Source organism: Lagenorhynchus albirostris, chromosome 11 (genome assembly GCF_949774975.1).
Source record: "Lagenorhynchus albirostris chromosome 11, mLagAlb1.1, whole genome shotgun sequence".
Classification (NCBI taxonomy): Eukaryota; Metazoa; Chordata; class Mammalia; order Artiodactyla; family Delphinidae; genus Lagenorhynchus; species Lagenorhynchus albirostris.
Genome location: NC_083105.1, coordinates 68587811 through 68603393, shown reverse-complemented (window position 1 = coordinate 68603393; position 15583 = coordinate 68587811). Strand labels below are relative to the sequence as shown.

The 15583-nt window shown below is 39.9% G+C and overlaps 1 long non-coding RNA gene across 1 annotated transcript; it reads left to right on the top strand.

Annotated features, from left to right (window-relative positions):
* The first annotated feature begins 1079 nt into the window (after nucleotides 1-1079).
* On the top strand, nucleotides 1080-15117 carry LOC132529679 (uncharacterized). The gene is made up of 3 exons (XR_009543538.1): nucleotides 1080-1184; nucleotides 14473-14574; nucleotides 14954-15117. It is a non-coding gene; the product is annotated as an uncharacterized LOC132529679 (long non-coding RNA).
* The last annotated feature ends 466 nt before the right edge of the window (nucleotides 15118-15583 follow it).

Below are 15583 nucleotides of genomic sequence, written 5' to 3'. Positions count from 1 at the left end.
AATTGCATGTCGTCAACCAAGTTTCACAAACAGGTTAGAGAGAAAAGTAGGCATTGCACGGCCATTTTTGAGATATTCTATAGAGGTAAGATTTATGGACACTGATTTTTTTAGTTCCATCCTTTTACACTGCACACAAATATAGAAAGAATTCCTCAACTATTAGGGTGATAAAAACTGAAATGGACTCAACAGAAATGCAGGGTCTCCATTACTTCATATACTCACCTGTGTAAACTGAGACCAAAAATATATTTCATGTAAAGGCATGTAGTTTTTACAAAAAATTAAAGTAAGAAAGACGCTTTGAAGCAAGCATAATTTTATATTGTTTTTCGATTGTTTGCTTTTTCCTAATTTTATTTGCAGGTGCAGGAAAAATGGTTGGAAAAGTGTGTTTCAGAGCCCAATTATAGGCCATATGAGAAAATCACTTTACCTATTTTATTGCTGCATATTTTGTGTTAACCCATTGCCCAAGCTGCATATTTATTTACCAGACTTACTCTCAGTTGCATAGTGAATGTATTCAAAACTCAAATACATTTCAAGGCCTCCACTGAGGACCTTAAATTTTTTTTTTTTAGTGACTCTAAGAAAAATTCTTAAAAAGAATTTCAATCTGTTTTAAGAAAAAGTAATGGTCCCTGTCACATAGTACAGTAAAACAAATATACTGTTTTGTTTAATTAATATTATAAATGAAAACATTCTTATTTTTGGAACTGTGAGCATAACCTCTCTATCTAACCATCTATCTACCACGTGATTTGCTTGACCAAAATTATTCAATGTATATAATTTAAAGATAAAACCATCTTCAGTCTGGCATAGCTAAATTAAGTGAAGTCTTAGAAATCACTTTGAACGTATACTACATCTGCCTAAGGAATGCCTTACATAGCCTTTTTTCACTTATGTGGTCTTAGATAAATACAATAGGTGCTATTCTAACTTTCCTTTACTTTTGAGGTGATGCTGAGAACACACAAAATTTGTAGTATCCAAAATAGAAAAGTTGCTGAAATGCGGACCAGATATCATCTCTTACTGTCATGTTTTCTCCATTCTTCCAGAAGGAAACAAAAATTCTAACATGCCCACTGAACATGAGGCATATGAAGTTGGAAATCTGGAAATTACCTAGATCCCCATTTCCCTGAGTGAATACAAAATAAGGAATGGTAAGCTAAGTTATCTATTTTTGACAGTAGCTTTCCAGGATCTGGATCAGACCTTAAAGCATTGAAATATTTATTAATTATTCTTGTGGTTTGTCTCACCTAATGTAAGCTCCAGTGAAGGTAGGAGGAGCAGGGTGGGGAGCTCAGCCTATGTGTGAAATCACCATGGAAACCACATCTATGACTAATCAGTGAGAACTGGCAGGCATGGTTCTGCACTTATTATTACAAAGCCCCACATGTGAACTTATTTAAATCCCCTCTCATTTTGTCTCTATTTTGAGTTAAAACAATACTCAGGTTTTCTTTTTTCCAGAGTAGTCCCTGAGTGTTATGTAACCACAGATCCCCACCAGCCTCTCCTCTCAAAACTTGGCCCAGCATTTCTCAAAGCATATTGGAAACATCTATCATCTCTCTCTCGTTCTCTTTCTCTCTCTCTCTCTCTCCCCTCTCTCTCTTTCAGCCTCTCTCTTTCAATCTCTCTCCTCTGCCCCATATTTCTTCTTAATATAGGAACAAGGATAGAGATATGCCCACCTCTGTGGGATTGTTTAATCACAGCTGGAATTGGAAAAAGAGCTATTAGGAGGGTTCATTTCAAGATGCTGTCTTAAAGAATCAGGACAGAATGTTGAAATAGGAATCAAAATTAGATTACTTAAGAACCAAAGTATTTCCAGAAGGACAGGTGTAGTCAAGTAAGAAGGGGAGAAAGTCAAATAAAATGAGTGATAAATACCTATTGGATTTCACAAAAACGAAATCATCGACAGCCTTCATGGAGCTGTTGATATGAAACGGGAGTAGGATGAATGTGAACCAGGGCGGAGGGGGTGCAGACAGTGAGCTCAGAATGAAGTTCAAACAGCTTCGTTATGAAGATAGAGTGGCATCTGAGAGACGCATGTTTGAAAAGGGCTTGTGTTTTCTAAACTTTTTAAAGACAAGTGTCTTGAGCACATTTAAAACCTGATAGGATGGAGCCGGGAGACAGTGAACAGTTGAAGATTGAGAGAAGAAAGAGGCAAGGATGGGATCCTGTGAAGGAGTGGATGGCCTGGCCTTGGGCAGAAAGAGATACCCGGCTGCTAAAGGGTGGGTTACAACCCAGGTGAATATGTCAGTGTAGTGGCAGGAAGTTGAGGAATTCCACTTTCAGATTTCGACTTTCTCTGTGAGGTAAGTAAGTCACTTTCTGAAAAGGAAGGACAGGGCAGCGGATGAGAGGTGTCAGATAAGTGGAGAAGGTCTGAAAGGAAGGTTTTGGTCCTGATGAAGCCACAAAGGGAAATGCTGGGGGAAAGGATGGCCAAGAAGCATTGAGAAGCCACCTAAGGTTGGAGAGTTTGTAGTGACACCAGACCCATGTTTAGGCCATTTTCTTCAGCAGGACCTAGTCACCTAGAAGAAGAAATATTGAGGGAAAATAAAACAGCCTTCTAAAGTATTCCTAAGACTATACCACCTAGTAGAAATTACTTTTGCCGCCTTAAAGACCAATTTAAATACATGCATACTCCAGCTTCCACAGGGCACCCAAGATCTGTCATATTTCTAGGTATTAGTCACTGTAAACCTATTTGAGGCCAGAGAGCATGCCTTTCTGACATTGTGTCCCAAGGACCTAACAGGGCCAAGCACATAGCAGACAATATGTTGATAAATATTTACTGAAATCAATGCTAAATGGATGGATATCTTCAGTCTACTGTGAAAATAAAACACTGGCCACTTGTCTTCCAGACCAAAAGAAATAAGTATAAAGTAAAAGAAAGGTAGATTGCTTACTGGCAAATTGCATGTGGAAAGACATAAATGTACTTTCAGTTTATTACTAAAGACTATGTATTTAAAAGAGACCCAAGTACACTTACTAAAAGGAGATCATTGTATTTAATTCATGTGTCAGGAGAACAGTAGAAGGAGACAGTAGCCAAAAAACAGAAGGGTGACCTCAGGAAACATGATCAGTACAGATACAAATTTCATAGCCTCAGCGGATGATCCATGGACTTAATCATGAAACCGGAAATAATAGTAGGTAGTCATTATTAAAGTAATATTCTGGGATGCTTATTATGTACCATGTTCTGGGCTCAGCACTTAGATGAATTCTCTAATCTTCACGACAACCCTGGGAGACGGGCACTATTAATATCCTCTTTTTGCACATAGAGGAACAACACTTAGGTGAAATAATTTGCTCATGAGTACAGATCTGGTAAACAGCAGAGCTCATATGGGTTTAGTTCTCTCTGTCACCAGAGTCCGCTCTCTTCACCATGCTATCTTCCCGTCCAGTGCAACCCTTCCTTTGTCAAATGTGAGAACCAAGGCCCAGGGAATTAAGTGAGTTGTCTGTATTCACACACTGTTAATTGTTGATCCATGAGTAGAACTCAGGTCTCTTCATCTCCAGCCCAATAATCTGTTACCCATTCTTCAAAGCCATAAGCCCTGATACATTAATTCCTAGTATTTGAAACTTTTACCTGACCCCAGTTCATTGACTCAATGAAAAAAATTTGCCCTTAGCTGAGTGACTGGATCCATTTTTGATCTTAACACTTTTGACCAAACTAAAGTGGATCTATCGTAATTCATCACTTAAATAGAGAACATATTTTTAACTCAGATATTTGAGAGAAATCCTGTCATAAGGATCTTCACTATTACCCCACTATTGCGATGTGAGAGCAACAAGAAGCAAAGACCGTATAAGACTGTGGTCAAGCAATAACCTAAGCTCTTTAGATATATTATTCATTTAATTTTCACAGTATTGTATCACCGAAGATAGGTACAATTAGCACCCCATTTTTCCAGTTCAGGGAAGTGAAGTACTGAGTGTTCCTGTCATATTCTTAGGAAATGGCAGACTCCAAACTTGGATCTTGGCAAGTCCTACTGAGAACCTTTCATTCGTATTCACGTTTATGAATATAAAAGAATGTTAAATAGGACCTCTATAAAGGGCCTATCATAACAGGACTTACCAACTGTTCCAGAAGCCATCATTTCTAATAGTCTATGGAAGATAAGGATAGAGATTCATTAGAGAGAAGTTCCCTCTAAGGGGGTTATTAGGATGAATTCCTAGTGATAGGGGCAAAGAGGAATCTTTGGATAGATTGGTGGGGGTGGCATACTCATAGGGAAAGTCAACAGGCATCTCCTTCTCCAACTGGATGCTTCTTTCTAAGTGGGTAAACTGGATAAACCCCTTGGCTCATCCAGGGATAATACAGGAGTGAAGTAGAAGAGTCCTTGAGAGAACCTAATGAACCCCTGGTGTTTGGAGGGCAGAGAGTCTAGGTATGAGATGCACCTGGAGCAGTTTGGAGGTGGCATCTGGCTGCAGTTGCCTTTGGCGGCTAGGTGAGTAGAGAGAAGAGGGAGGGGTAGTGGGCAAGGCAGCTTGCATTTCCAGAGTTTGGCAGACCTGGAGGCAGAGCCCAGTTCTGGTGGGCCACACAAATGTCACTGAAGTAAGGCAGATCCTAGCCTAAGAGAGTTGTCTGGTGGGGGAAGAGTATCCAACAGAAAAGACTATGGGGGGGGTCTGCCTCCACGACAGAAGCTTGAAAAGCTGAAGGTTGCCCTGAAGAGTGAGCTGGAAAAAGTATCACTCATGACAGGGGATGGTACAATATGGAGGTGCCTGGGGGTGGGTCTCAGGGGGGTGGGTCTCAGGGGAGACACAGAAGAGCCTCCAACAGGAAGAGAAGCATTCGGACATCTGCCCTACAGGAAGCACCAGCTGCCGAGGTAACAACAGCAGCATCAGTCAGAGAAGAGCAGCCCTTTCCCTCTACCTGACCTCCAAAATTATTTCCTGATTTATTCCCTCTGAATTCAGGCTACTTAATAAACTGGTCACTCTCAATCCGCAGTAGTTTCTTAACTGGTCATCTTATCTTCAGTCTAGCAGTTCTTTATCCCACATTTACTTTGCTTTCAAAAATATTTTTCAAAAAAATATTACTTCCTTGCTCTGGCCCTTTCATAATACTCCCTCCCTCCCAGTTAAGACTGAACTCTTCAGTATTCATGGAAGGGATTCAATAATCTTTTTTCTGTATTCATTTTTCAACATATGAGTGGTTTGACTTATATTTGGACCCACTATGAAGGGAAAAAATTTAATTGATTTCTGAGAATACATTTTAGTCCCCCAAAGTTCTGTGGATGTGTACTTTCATTTCCCCAAACTCACTATGGATGTCACAACTCTGTCTCTCAAGCTGAAATGCTTCCATAACCCCAATCAAAATCCAACCCACCCTTCAAAGCTCAGCTCAAATATCACGTCTTCTTAAATTGTTACCTGATTCCTCCAGTTGGAATCAGTTAGTCCTTGGTCTGTATTCTCCTGACCTTTTCTGTATTCTTTTGGTTTTGATCTTATTTCATTCTGTTTCATATTAGAGCTAGCCATGTAACGAGGGTGCATGACAAAAGCCCAAAATGTACATCCACTCTCAATTTCAATATATCAAGAAATAAAACAAGAAGGACTTGGAAGATTCTAGTTGCATGCAAGTTCAAGGAGTCTGCTTGAAAGAGAAGTGACTGAGACCCTTGAAGTCCAGAGTCAAGCAAACCTCCTGACCTATGAGGAGTATGGTTTTTAGTTGAACCTGAGTGAGCAGGGTAGAGGTGGTAGGATTCAGTCCTGAGGCACCAGCAGAAGTGTGCCAGGGACAGAACTTGAGGGATTCATAGTAAGCAGTATCAGTTCCCAACAACTGAGTTTAGGAGCCTCAGGTGAAGAATTTTAAGAAATTGAGCCTAAGAAAGGGTTTTTATCTCTAGGGCAGTACAAAGGATGCTACTTGGGAGCCAGTTAAGAGTTATTTCATTGGAAGGAAGAAGGCTATTTCTTACCTCAGCTGAAGATGAAAGTGATGGGGAAAAAAAGAAAGTATTGACAAGCATGAGGATATGGGCATGGTGTCAGAGGGAAGATGACAAACCCCGAGTCATGATTCGGTCTGTCCATATGGGTGCGGTGAGAGGCCAAGTAACAAAGTGTGTGCACAGGCACAGAGGAAAGGAGATCAGCAGGGCAGCCCTAACTGATATTGTGTAGTGTCAGTAGCAGTAGCCTCTGATGAATTAGAGAATTAATTTGGAATTAGAGAAACAACCTCTTGTGGCTGCAGGGGGACACTCTAAAGTCACAAGAAGCATGTGTAAACCACTCCACCAGGGAAAGGGGTTTGGATTTGAGTATCACCTACTTCTCACTCCTATGTCCCAGGACGGGAGAAACTGCATGTCAAGGGTTACAGTTGGAGACACTTAATAAATGTCTATTGCATCAATAAGGATGTTGCCGTCTTCTGTGAAAGATCTCATCAGATCTTGCAAAACAGTGTGTCTGGCAATTCTCACTGTATCCTTAACTTTCCATAGAGTAGACACCTGTATCTCTATCGGTTGAACATGCCCCTTTCCCCTTCCTCTAGTAAATGCAACCTCTTCTTTGGCAGACCTGGTCCTCCCCTGCTCTAACTTTTGACATTAGTGAGGTTGCCAGTCATGGTCACATGAACCAGGCTTGCCATTCAAATGGTCCCATCGTTTTAGCAACAGGGACTGGTGTGAAGGATTGGCACAAGACTCAAACTCTGGTTAATCAGCATTTTTCCATAGACATGTTACATACAGAAGCAGGGACCCTGTCTTTCCTCACAGTGGCGAAACTACCATGTTTACAACATTGGAGCTGCTGCTTGCAGCCATGTTCACGGTTGTGTGGAGAAAGCCAATGGGGAGGAGGAGAGAATGAAGGCCAGCAAAGACAAGCTCATGTGTGTGTGTGTGTGTGTGTGTGTGTGTGTGTGTGTGTGTGTGAGAGAGAGAGAGAGACAGAGAGAGAGAGAGGCAGACAGAGAGTAGAGAAAGAAAATACAAGCTTTATTAGGAAGATAGTAATTATATTTTTCAGTGTACATTTTCTTTATTAACATTTTCCTGCTGTTTAAACAAAAATTATTTTTTAAATCAGAAGAAAACACAAACACATATTGGGAGGACACATGTGAATGTTTCTCATCCTTTAGCTGATCCAGTCTCGCCAGACTTGCCTGTTTTAGACTGTTTATTTCCACTCTATCACCATGTGTGACACTAATGAAGATTCTGGCTTCATAGTCCATATGCTGGAAGCTGCATTGTTTTCTGTAACACTCTGGGGTCCCACTATAAATATTTAAAGCATGTCAAGCTTGTTATCTACAAAGGAGATTCCGGGTAAGAAGTGAGCTCTAAAGCTCTCCTAGAACATTAGAGTGGGGTAAGAGAGTCATTATAAAATCATAAAGCTTTGTAAAATTCAGGCTAACTTCTTATTTTAGAAGTTGTTTTTGATTTTTCTCATATATCTTTCTTTGTATATCCTGTTTCTGACTAGATAGCCTTGCTTAATATTTCTAAAGGAGATCATCATACTAAATCTAAAAATCAAAGAACTTAAGCTAGAGGAATTTAAAAAAAAAGAAAAAAGAAAAACTGGGGATGAAAACTAAGCAAAGAATAAAATGTTAAGGAAAAGTAAATCAAAATTGTCATGAACACCAAGAGATTTGAAAGCTGAATTATTCAAGGCGGCACATTTTCTGGATTCCAGCTCTATGCTGCAAGAATTGGAAACAGATAACAGAGGCATTGTTACATACTTTTCACTGCCAGCCTTCTGCTGCCACCAGAAAGCACTGCAGTCCCTGTCCTTACTGCCAGGACAAGAACCTTGCATGGAAAATAATACGCAGAGTCCCTAGTTTTGTTTTTAAGTGATAAAGACTCACTTTTAGACGTCTACAGAGAAGCTACTCCATCCAAAGTGTTACCTAATCAATTTGTCTAATAATCTATCAGGGAAGACTTGCTTTATTTTTTTTTTAAGTTGGGCACAATTGCAAGTGTAAAGACTGGATATAATAAGGCAGATAATTTTTAAAAATGGATACAATTCCTATCATTTCTCTCCAGCTTGTAATCTTTAAATTGACATTGCCCACATTTATCCTAAGATCATGTAAATAATAGACTGTCTCCAAATTTAACTTTATTACAAAATTTGGTGCCTCCTAACTCCATATACTTTATAATTGAGACTTCAACAAAACACTGCAGTCACTCCTTTTCTTCTTTCCCTTCTTTTCAAATAAACTCCTTTTTGTTTTCTTTTTGAAAATTTTTTTACCCCTCACTTCCACAGCACTATCCATGGGATTTATTTCTTACATGAAAGCAGAACTAGTCTCTGTGTGATTTGAAGAACCTTGCCCACAACACTCTTTTTTTTTTCTCTCCTCAGACTACTTTCTGTTAAGTCCTGCATCTCCAGAAAGCCACAGTTAAGCTGCTGGAAAGTGCCTGAAGGGAGAGAGAGGAAGGGAGAAAGCCAGAGTAGGCCAGTCACTGTCTAGGAAGGGTAGACGCCAAAACGGAGTATCATGGCAATGCCCAGCAAAGGAATACCTGAAAAGTTGTAGTGGAGAGGTGAGTTTTTACGCAGACTTAAGTGATGTAGAGTAGGAGAAAACACTATTACAGAGCCTGGCGGAGGGAGCTTTTGTACAGTGTTTCTTTCCTTCATTCCTGCCCTCATTCCTGGTTGTCCATATAACAGAGAACAAGCCTGATGGGGGACACTGCTAAGAGCCCCCTAAAGATGCATAAATGTCCACATTTCCAACAAATCGGACTTAAGCTAACTCAGTATTATGCTTGCAGCAGACTTGTCCTAGACAATGCATGTCTGATGAAATAAGTTTGGAAGGACTAAAAGTTCCCACTCTATCTCTCAGCTAAAATTACATACAGATGCTGCTCTGTGCCTGTATTAACTTGTAACTATGAACAAATTATAAGGTTTTAAGATCACAGAAAAGTTTTTGAAGTTGAAAATAACCACCATTACAGACAAAATAACCTGTCACTTCTTTTAGAGTTCAGGGAAATAAAATGTTGGTGAGAAAATAAAACATTCTGGCTCCATACCAGAACATAACATTATACTCTCATACACTTCTAAAGTGCTTAAGTGTCAGCAAGTGGCTCTTTGTTGAAATCCATCTCCCTTAAAAATATTTAAGATCTTTTTGATTGACAGTACTGAGTGTCTGTTATACATTAGATTATATGTTAACTTTGCTCTAAAGAAATAGCATCCAAACATTTATTTATTGGAATCAAACTTATTGCAAAACCCATCCACAAATCAAGGAAAGAAAAATATTTGATATGTTTAATGAAAGAAGTGATATATTTTATTTAATTAATTTATTTATTTATTTATTTTTGCGGTACGCGGGCCTCTCACTGTTGTGGCCTCTCCCATTGCGGAGCACAGGCTCCAGACACGCAGGCTCAGCAGTCATGGCTCACGGGCCCAGCCGCTCCGCGGCATGCAGGATACTCCCGGACTGGGGCAAGAACCCGTATCCCTTGCATCGGCAGGCAGCCTCTCAATCACTGCGCCACCAGGGAAGCCCAACTATCTGTATTTTAATTCTGCAATGTCATTATCAGTTTCCTGGTTTTCGTTATTTGAAAGGAATAACACACAGAGTTTAGAATCTGGGTATGATAACTTTACATTTCTGTCTGCAGATACTATATCTTATAATAATAAGGTTTTTAAGACATGTATAAGTTCAGAAAAAAGAGGCCTAATTATAATTTTATGCTGTGGTTTTGATAGTAATGGTTTAATCATAAAGCATAAATAACTGATATGAAATTTAAAGGGAAGTGGTTTTCACCAACACTCTGGTTAATCCGAAAATATGCAATATTAGGTCTCAAAAGGGAGAAAACCAGTTTTCTTGAGATTTCTCTTCTGCAGCTGCATTCTACAGAGGCCTAAAAATCATTGAAATGAACTATCCCAAGGTTCAACCCAAGCCTTTTCTTTAAAGGACACACTGAGGGTAAAATTTTGAGCCTAATTATTATGCCACTTCAAATACACTCCTCCAATGGAATCAGTGGGACACAGCTATCCGCACACACGTTGAGCATCTCAAACGTCTACCCTCTGCCCCTTTTTAGCTCCTCTTCCTGCAAGCTGAGCCATTCTGGCTTTTACTTTCTTTATTTCCTCTTTCCTACTCTCAAAGGGGAAAAATGAATGTGAAAGAAACTGAACCACAGTACCAAGTGCTCGGGCATATATAGATAAGCAGATAGACTCTCTCATACCTAGATTTTTAAACTCCGTGTATAGTTTGTTTCAAATAATGAAAATCAGGAAAATAATTTTTAACTTTCAAGAGTAATAGAGGGCCCAATATGATTTGTCATATATGCCAGGAAGTTCAGAGTCTGGGAGCACCTTCTGAAGATTAGAATCGATACATCAGGCCATTTAGCATACACATTATAACTGAATTTTGCCTTTGTGTTAATAAATCTAATGCTTTTGGCTATTTTGGACTCATATTAATTGGTCTAAAGGTCAGGAGTTATAGGTTCTACCCCGACCTTAGAACCCTTTGTAACCTTAAGCAATTCATGTAAATGACCTGTTCTAAATCATTTGTCCCCTCATCTGTGAAGTAAGGAAGTTGGACCAAATCAGTTTCTAACCTGTGGGTCAAAAACCTATTCAGGGTAATGGAGTTACTAAAAAGGTTCAGATAAATCATACGTACAACTGAATAAATACTACTAACACATGTGATACTAATGCTTCAAATGTGTGCAGATACTATTGCACTTAATAAAATATAAATTCATTTAAAAGGCTTACTGAATTCAGAAAAGCATTTTGTTACTTTGCATTTGTAATATTAATCATCCAATAGTAAAATTACAACTGAAAGTATGTGAAAGGTCCTACTAAAATGGTGAAATATGAAATTATGCCAGCTCTAAAACACTAAAAATCTGTGGAAAGCAAATTCCATGCAGAATTCTTAGGCTGCTCTTTGGAAGGGCTATAGGAATGTAAAAACAGAGCTTATGGGCACCTCTTTGTCCTGTGGCCTGTTTTCTGCCTCACTAGTCAAAGGTGACCCTTACTGTGTATAGGACCGCGGATTCTAACCACAATGCTTTCAGATTCCAACTTAAGCTAGGAATACCAAAGACGTGAAACATGTCTATTTCTCCTTTTCAGAATTGCCCAGGAAAATAATCTAGCCTGTAACACCTGCAACATTCTTCTTTGAACACAAAGCTTAGGCTATGAAATTCCATATTAGAAAATAGTTTTGAGACTTGACTTGAGAAATATGAAATAATTCCTTTAGAATAAAAGAAAGAGTATTAGAGAGAGAATATATGTCTATGAAGTTAGTCTCATGGACACAGGAAAAACTATTTTCTGTATCCATTGTAATGCTTTGGGCATGATATTTTTTTCTCACTTTTTTTTCTTTCATTAGTCTTATATGTGTCCAAAACTGAAAGTGAGCTAAAGTTCTTATTGCGGATACCAACTGATCAATTATCAAGATAATCAGAGTTAATGTCTTTCTCTGGTTGATTCTTCCATTGTCTTTATCTCTATTGTCTATACATCCTCACAATCCTTTCAATGGAATTTTCTCAGCTTTCCATACCTTGCAAATCTCAGCGCTCTGGATTCCTCTCAGCATCACTCAGAATGCTGATGCTTACCTTCTACCTACACTCTGATTTCTTCCAGGTAGAGTTCATTTTGTCCCAATGAAACCACCCATTTCCCACCCCTGATTGATTCCAGATCACTCCCTACTCAAATCCATTCTACTCCGCCATCAGAATTGTTTTCTAAAATAGATTTGCTTACATTAAAAACTGCAGGGACTTCCCTGGTGGCACAGTGGTTAAGAACCTGCCTGTCAATGCAGGGGGCACGGGTTCGAGCCCTGGTCCTGGAAGATCCCACATGCTGCGGAGCAACTAAGCCTGTGAGCCACAACTACTGAGCCTGCACTCTAGGGCCTGTGAGCCGCAAATACTGAGCCCGTGTGCCACAACTACTGAGCCCGTGTGCCACAACTACTGAGCCTCTGTGCCACAACTACTGAGCCCACGTGCTACAACTACTGAAGCCTACGTGCCTAGATCCCGTGCTCAGCAACGAGAGAAACCACTGCAATAAGAAGCCCATGCACTGCAAGGAAGAGCAGCCCCCACTCGCCGCAACTAGAGAAAAGCCCACGCAGCAATGAAGACCCAACTCAGCCAATAATAAATAAATAAATAAAATTTTAAAATAAAATAAAAACTGCACCCAAGTTTTAAAACATCTTAAATTACTCCCCATTATCTTAGAGAGAAGTTCCATGCTACTTAATCTAGCCTACAAAGTTTCACAACCTGGATGTGAGCCTCCTTTTTAGCCACATCTCCAACCAGCTCAATCCTACTACTACACCATGATTTTTTTGTAATTCATTGTCTTTGCTACTGCTACTTAGTGTGTCTAGATTATTCTCTGTCTAAAGCCTCCCCAACCCTGTGTCCCTTCCTGTCAAGCTTTTATTTATTCTTCAAGATCCAGATTAAAATATTCTCTCTGTTTTCAATGTTTTTCTTACTCCTTTCTCCTTAGTAGAATTGACTGAACTCTTCATGCAACACTAACTGAACATCTGTGTGTGATATCATACTAGATACTGAGGGCACAAATGTTTATAACAAGACAAATTCTTGTTTTCAGTGAGCTTTCAGACTAGTAAAGGATACAGTTCTGAAAAGAAATAAATGCCACTTGGTGTGTCAGTTCTATGACAAATCAATAGGTATACAACAGGGGATAAATAATGATCAAGAGGGGAGGGAGAGACCATCTAGTCAGTCATTCAGTTACTCATTCAGCCAACATTTATTGAGTGACCAGGCACTGCCAGGCACTGCACTAAGGGCTGAGAGCATAAAGACAGATTAAAATACATTCTTTATCTTGTAAAAGGCAAACAAGTAAATAAGCAATTATATGACAGTGGATATGGTAGACCGCCTCTAAAATAGCCCCTTGTAACAAGGAGTCTGTCTCCAATTTCATTTTGCTGGTTGACCCCTGACAGCACTCACATCCTATTCTCCCCCTTTCCATTTTCCCCATATCAGAGCAAGACAGTGAGAAAGCCTTGGGGCTCCATCCATTGGTGCTGGTGAAAAAGTTTAGACCATCCAAACCCCATTCCCGTGGGAATCCTCACCAAGGTCCCACCTCCTCACCACAATAAAAGCTAAAGCCACTGGCTTCTCTCTTCTCTCAAGACATTCCAGACTGGCTTTTATGCCTGCCCTACTTTCTTCAGAAAGACCCATTATGTGAGTAGTAAATACTGTTGTGGCATCTTGGTGCATGTGTGGTGTCATCAGTCTGGACGTGCGAACCAGTTATGGGTGGAGTTATTGCCTCCACCGGCCAACCACAGAGCATTCTCAGTGACCCCAGCCTGGGCGTTCCAGGCCTTGGATAATCCCCTCCATCTGAATGTGGGCTGAGCCTAGTGACTTGCTTCTCACAAACAGAATACAGCAAAAGCGATATATCCTATCACTTTAAAGGAGTTAAAGTAGAGTAATCCTCGTGATTAGATTACGAAAGATTCTGTTTTCCCTCTGCTCATCCTCTCTTGCTGTCTTACTCGCTTCGATGGAAACCAGTTACCATGTTGTGAGGTACCTATGAGGTCCACGTAACAAAGAACTGAAAGAGGCCAGTGGTCAATAGCCAGTGAAGAACTGAGGCCCTCAGCCCATCAGACTACGTAGACCTGAACTGGTCAACACTAAAGTCAGGGAGCTTCAAAGAGGACCTTCCCCCAGTTGAACCTTCATATGAGACCACTGCTCTGACCAACACCTTGATTGTAACCTTATAAAAAAAACCTGGGTTAAAGAACCCAGCTGAGCCATGCCCAGATTCCTGACCCACAGAAACTGTGATATAATAAGGGTTCATTGTTTTAAGCCACTAGGTTTGGGGATAATTTGTTAAACATCAATAGATAACTAATACAAAGGAGTATTACAGTGGTGAAAATACAAAATGATGGTATGCTACTTCTGGACCTCATGGGTAAAGCATGCAGACACGAGAAGCCTGGCAAAGTTATGAAATGTGTTGCTTAAGATAGTTCAATGTTGCTGGGCTAGAGGGTTGGGGTAGGGTTTGTCTCCAGCTGAACCTGGAGAGATGTACTAAACCAGGATAGGAGAGTGCCACATAAGGCCACGGGAAGTTGCAACAAGGAGGCACTGAAGAATTCTAAACAGCACAACAACATGATCATATTTATGTAACTTGAGCCTGTGCTGTTTTCTTCTTCAGATTCAGAAATGCCTGGACAGCTTTTGAGGGCTAAGTGGCCCAGGCCCTCAGCAGTCTGTTTGCATGAGTGATCAAGAAACATCCTGGAAGATAAGTCAATCGGTAAGAAGAGTTCCTAGGTCTCTTAAAGTCAGTGATGCAAGAGCCGTGGCTCTAAGCTTAGCAACACGGTGTTGGCAGCTCTGATTATCCTTAATTCCAGTCCCTATAGATTGATGCCTGAGCCCCAAGAAGAAAGAACTGTAGTAACAGGCAAGGAATCTAAAAGGACTGTTTCACAAGATTCCCATGAGAATCTCAGATCCCAAGACAATATCATCAAACCAACAGCACTAGAGTCAGCAGATTTGGCAGAAAGAAATGTACTGGCTGCTTTGCAAGGACCTTGGCGCCTTAAACATTGGACACCAGCATTGGCATCGGTGCCCTGGCGAAGACTCCAGATCTTTCAACAGAAAACATTATTCTCTTTTTTCTTTAGGAGCCAGAACAAGAGAGAAGAAAAAGAGCAGATGACAAAAAGATTTCTTGAGAGCACACACGGATCAGCACCAGCCTCCCAGGCTCCCATGTTTGGAGGAGAATCTGAGGGGTCTAGAAGGTCTCAATGGGGAGGGGGTCAGTGAAATAAAAAGACAAACACTATTTTTTTTCACTGCTCCTTTAGACTTTTTTATAATATATTTAAAAATCTAGCAAACTCGATGCTTAAAATATATAAACTTTGCTCATTTATAACTATATATCTATATAAACTTGAATATCTAACATATACTTAAACATACAAATATAAATGAGTAATGTTTATAGCAAAAACAAGGCTGTAAAACTGAAAATCCAATACTACAGAGGGAACAAAAAGTATATTTAAAAATATTCTGACCCAGAGGAACTAATATGTCCTATGTTATGTAAACTCTTCTAAAGTAGTCATTGTAGATAGAAAACTGCTCAATCATTATAAGATACTAGACACCAAAACCACCAACATGTGTGTGCACACATGCACAAACACTCTAAACAAAGTCCCATTTTTATGCCTACATTCAAAATCTCCTAAATAATGTATTTTTCAAAATCTGACAAGGTCTTCCCTGGTGGCACAGTGGTT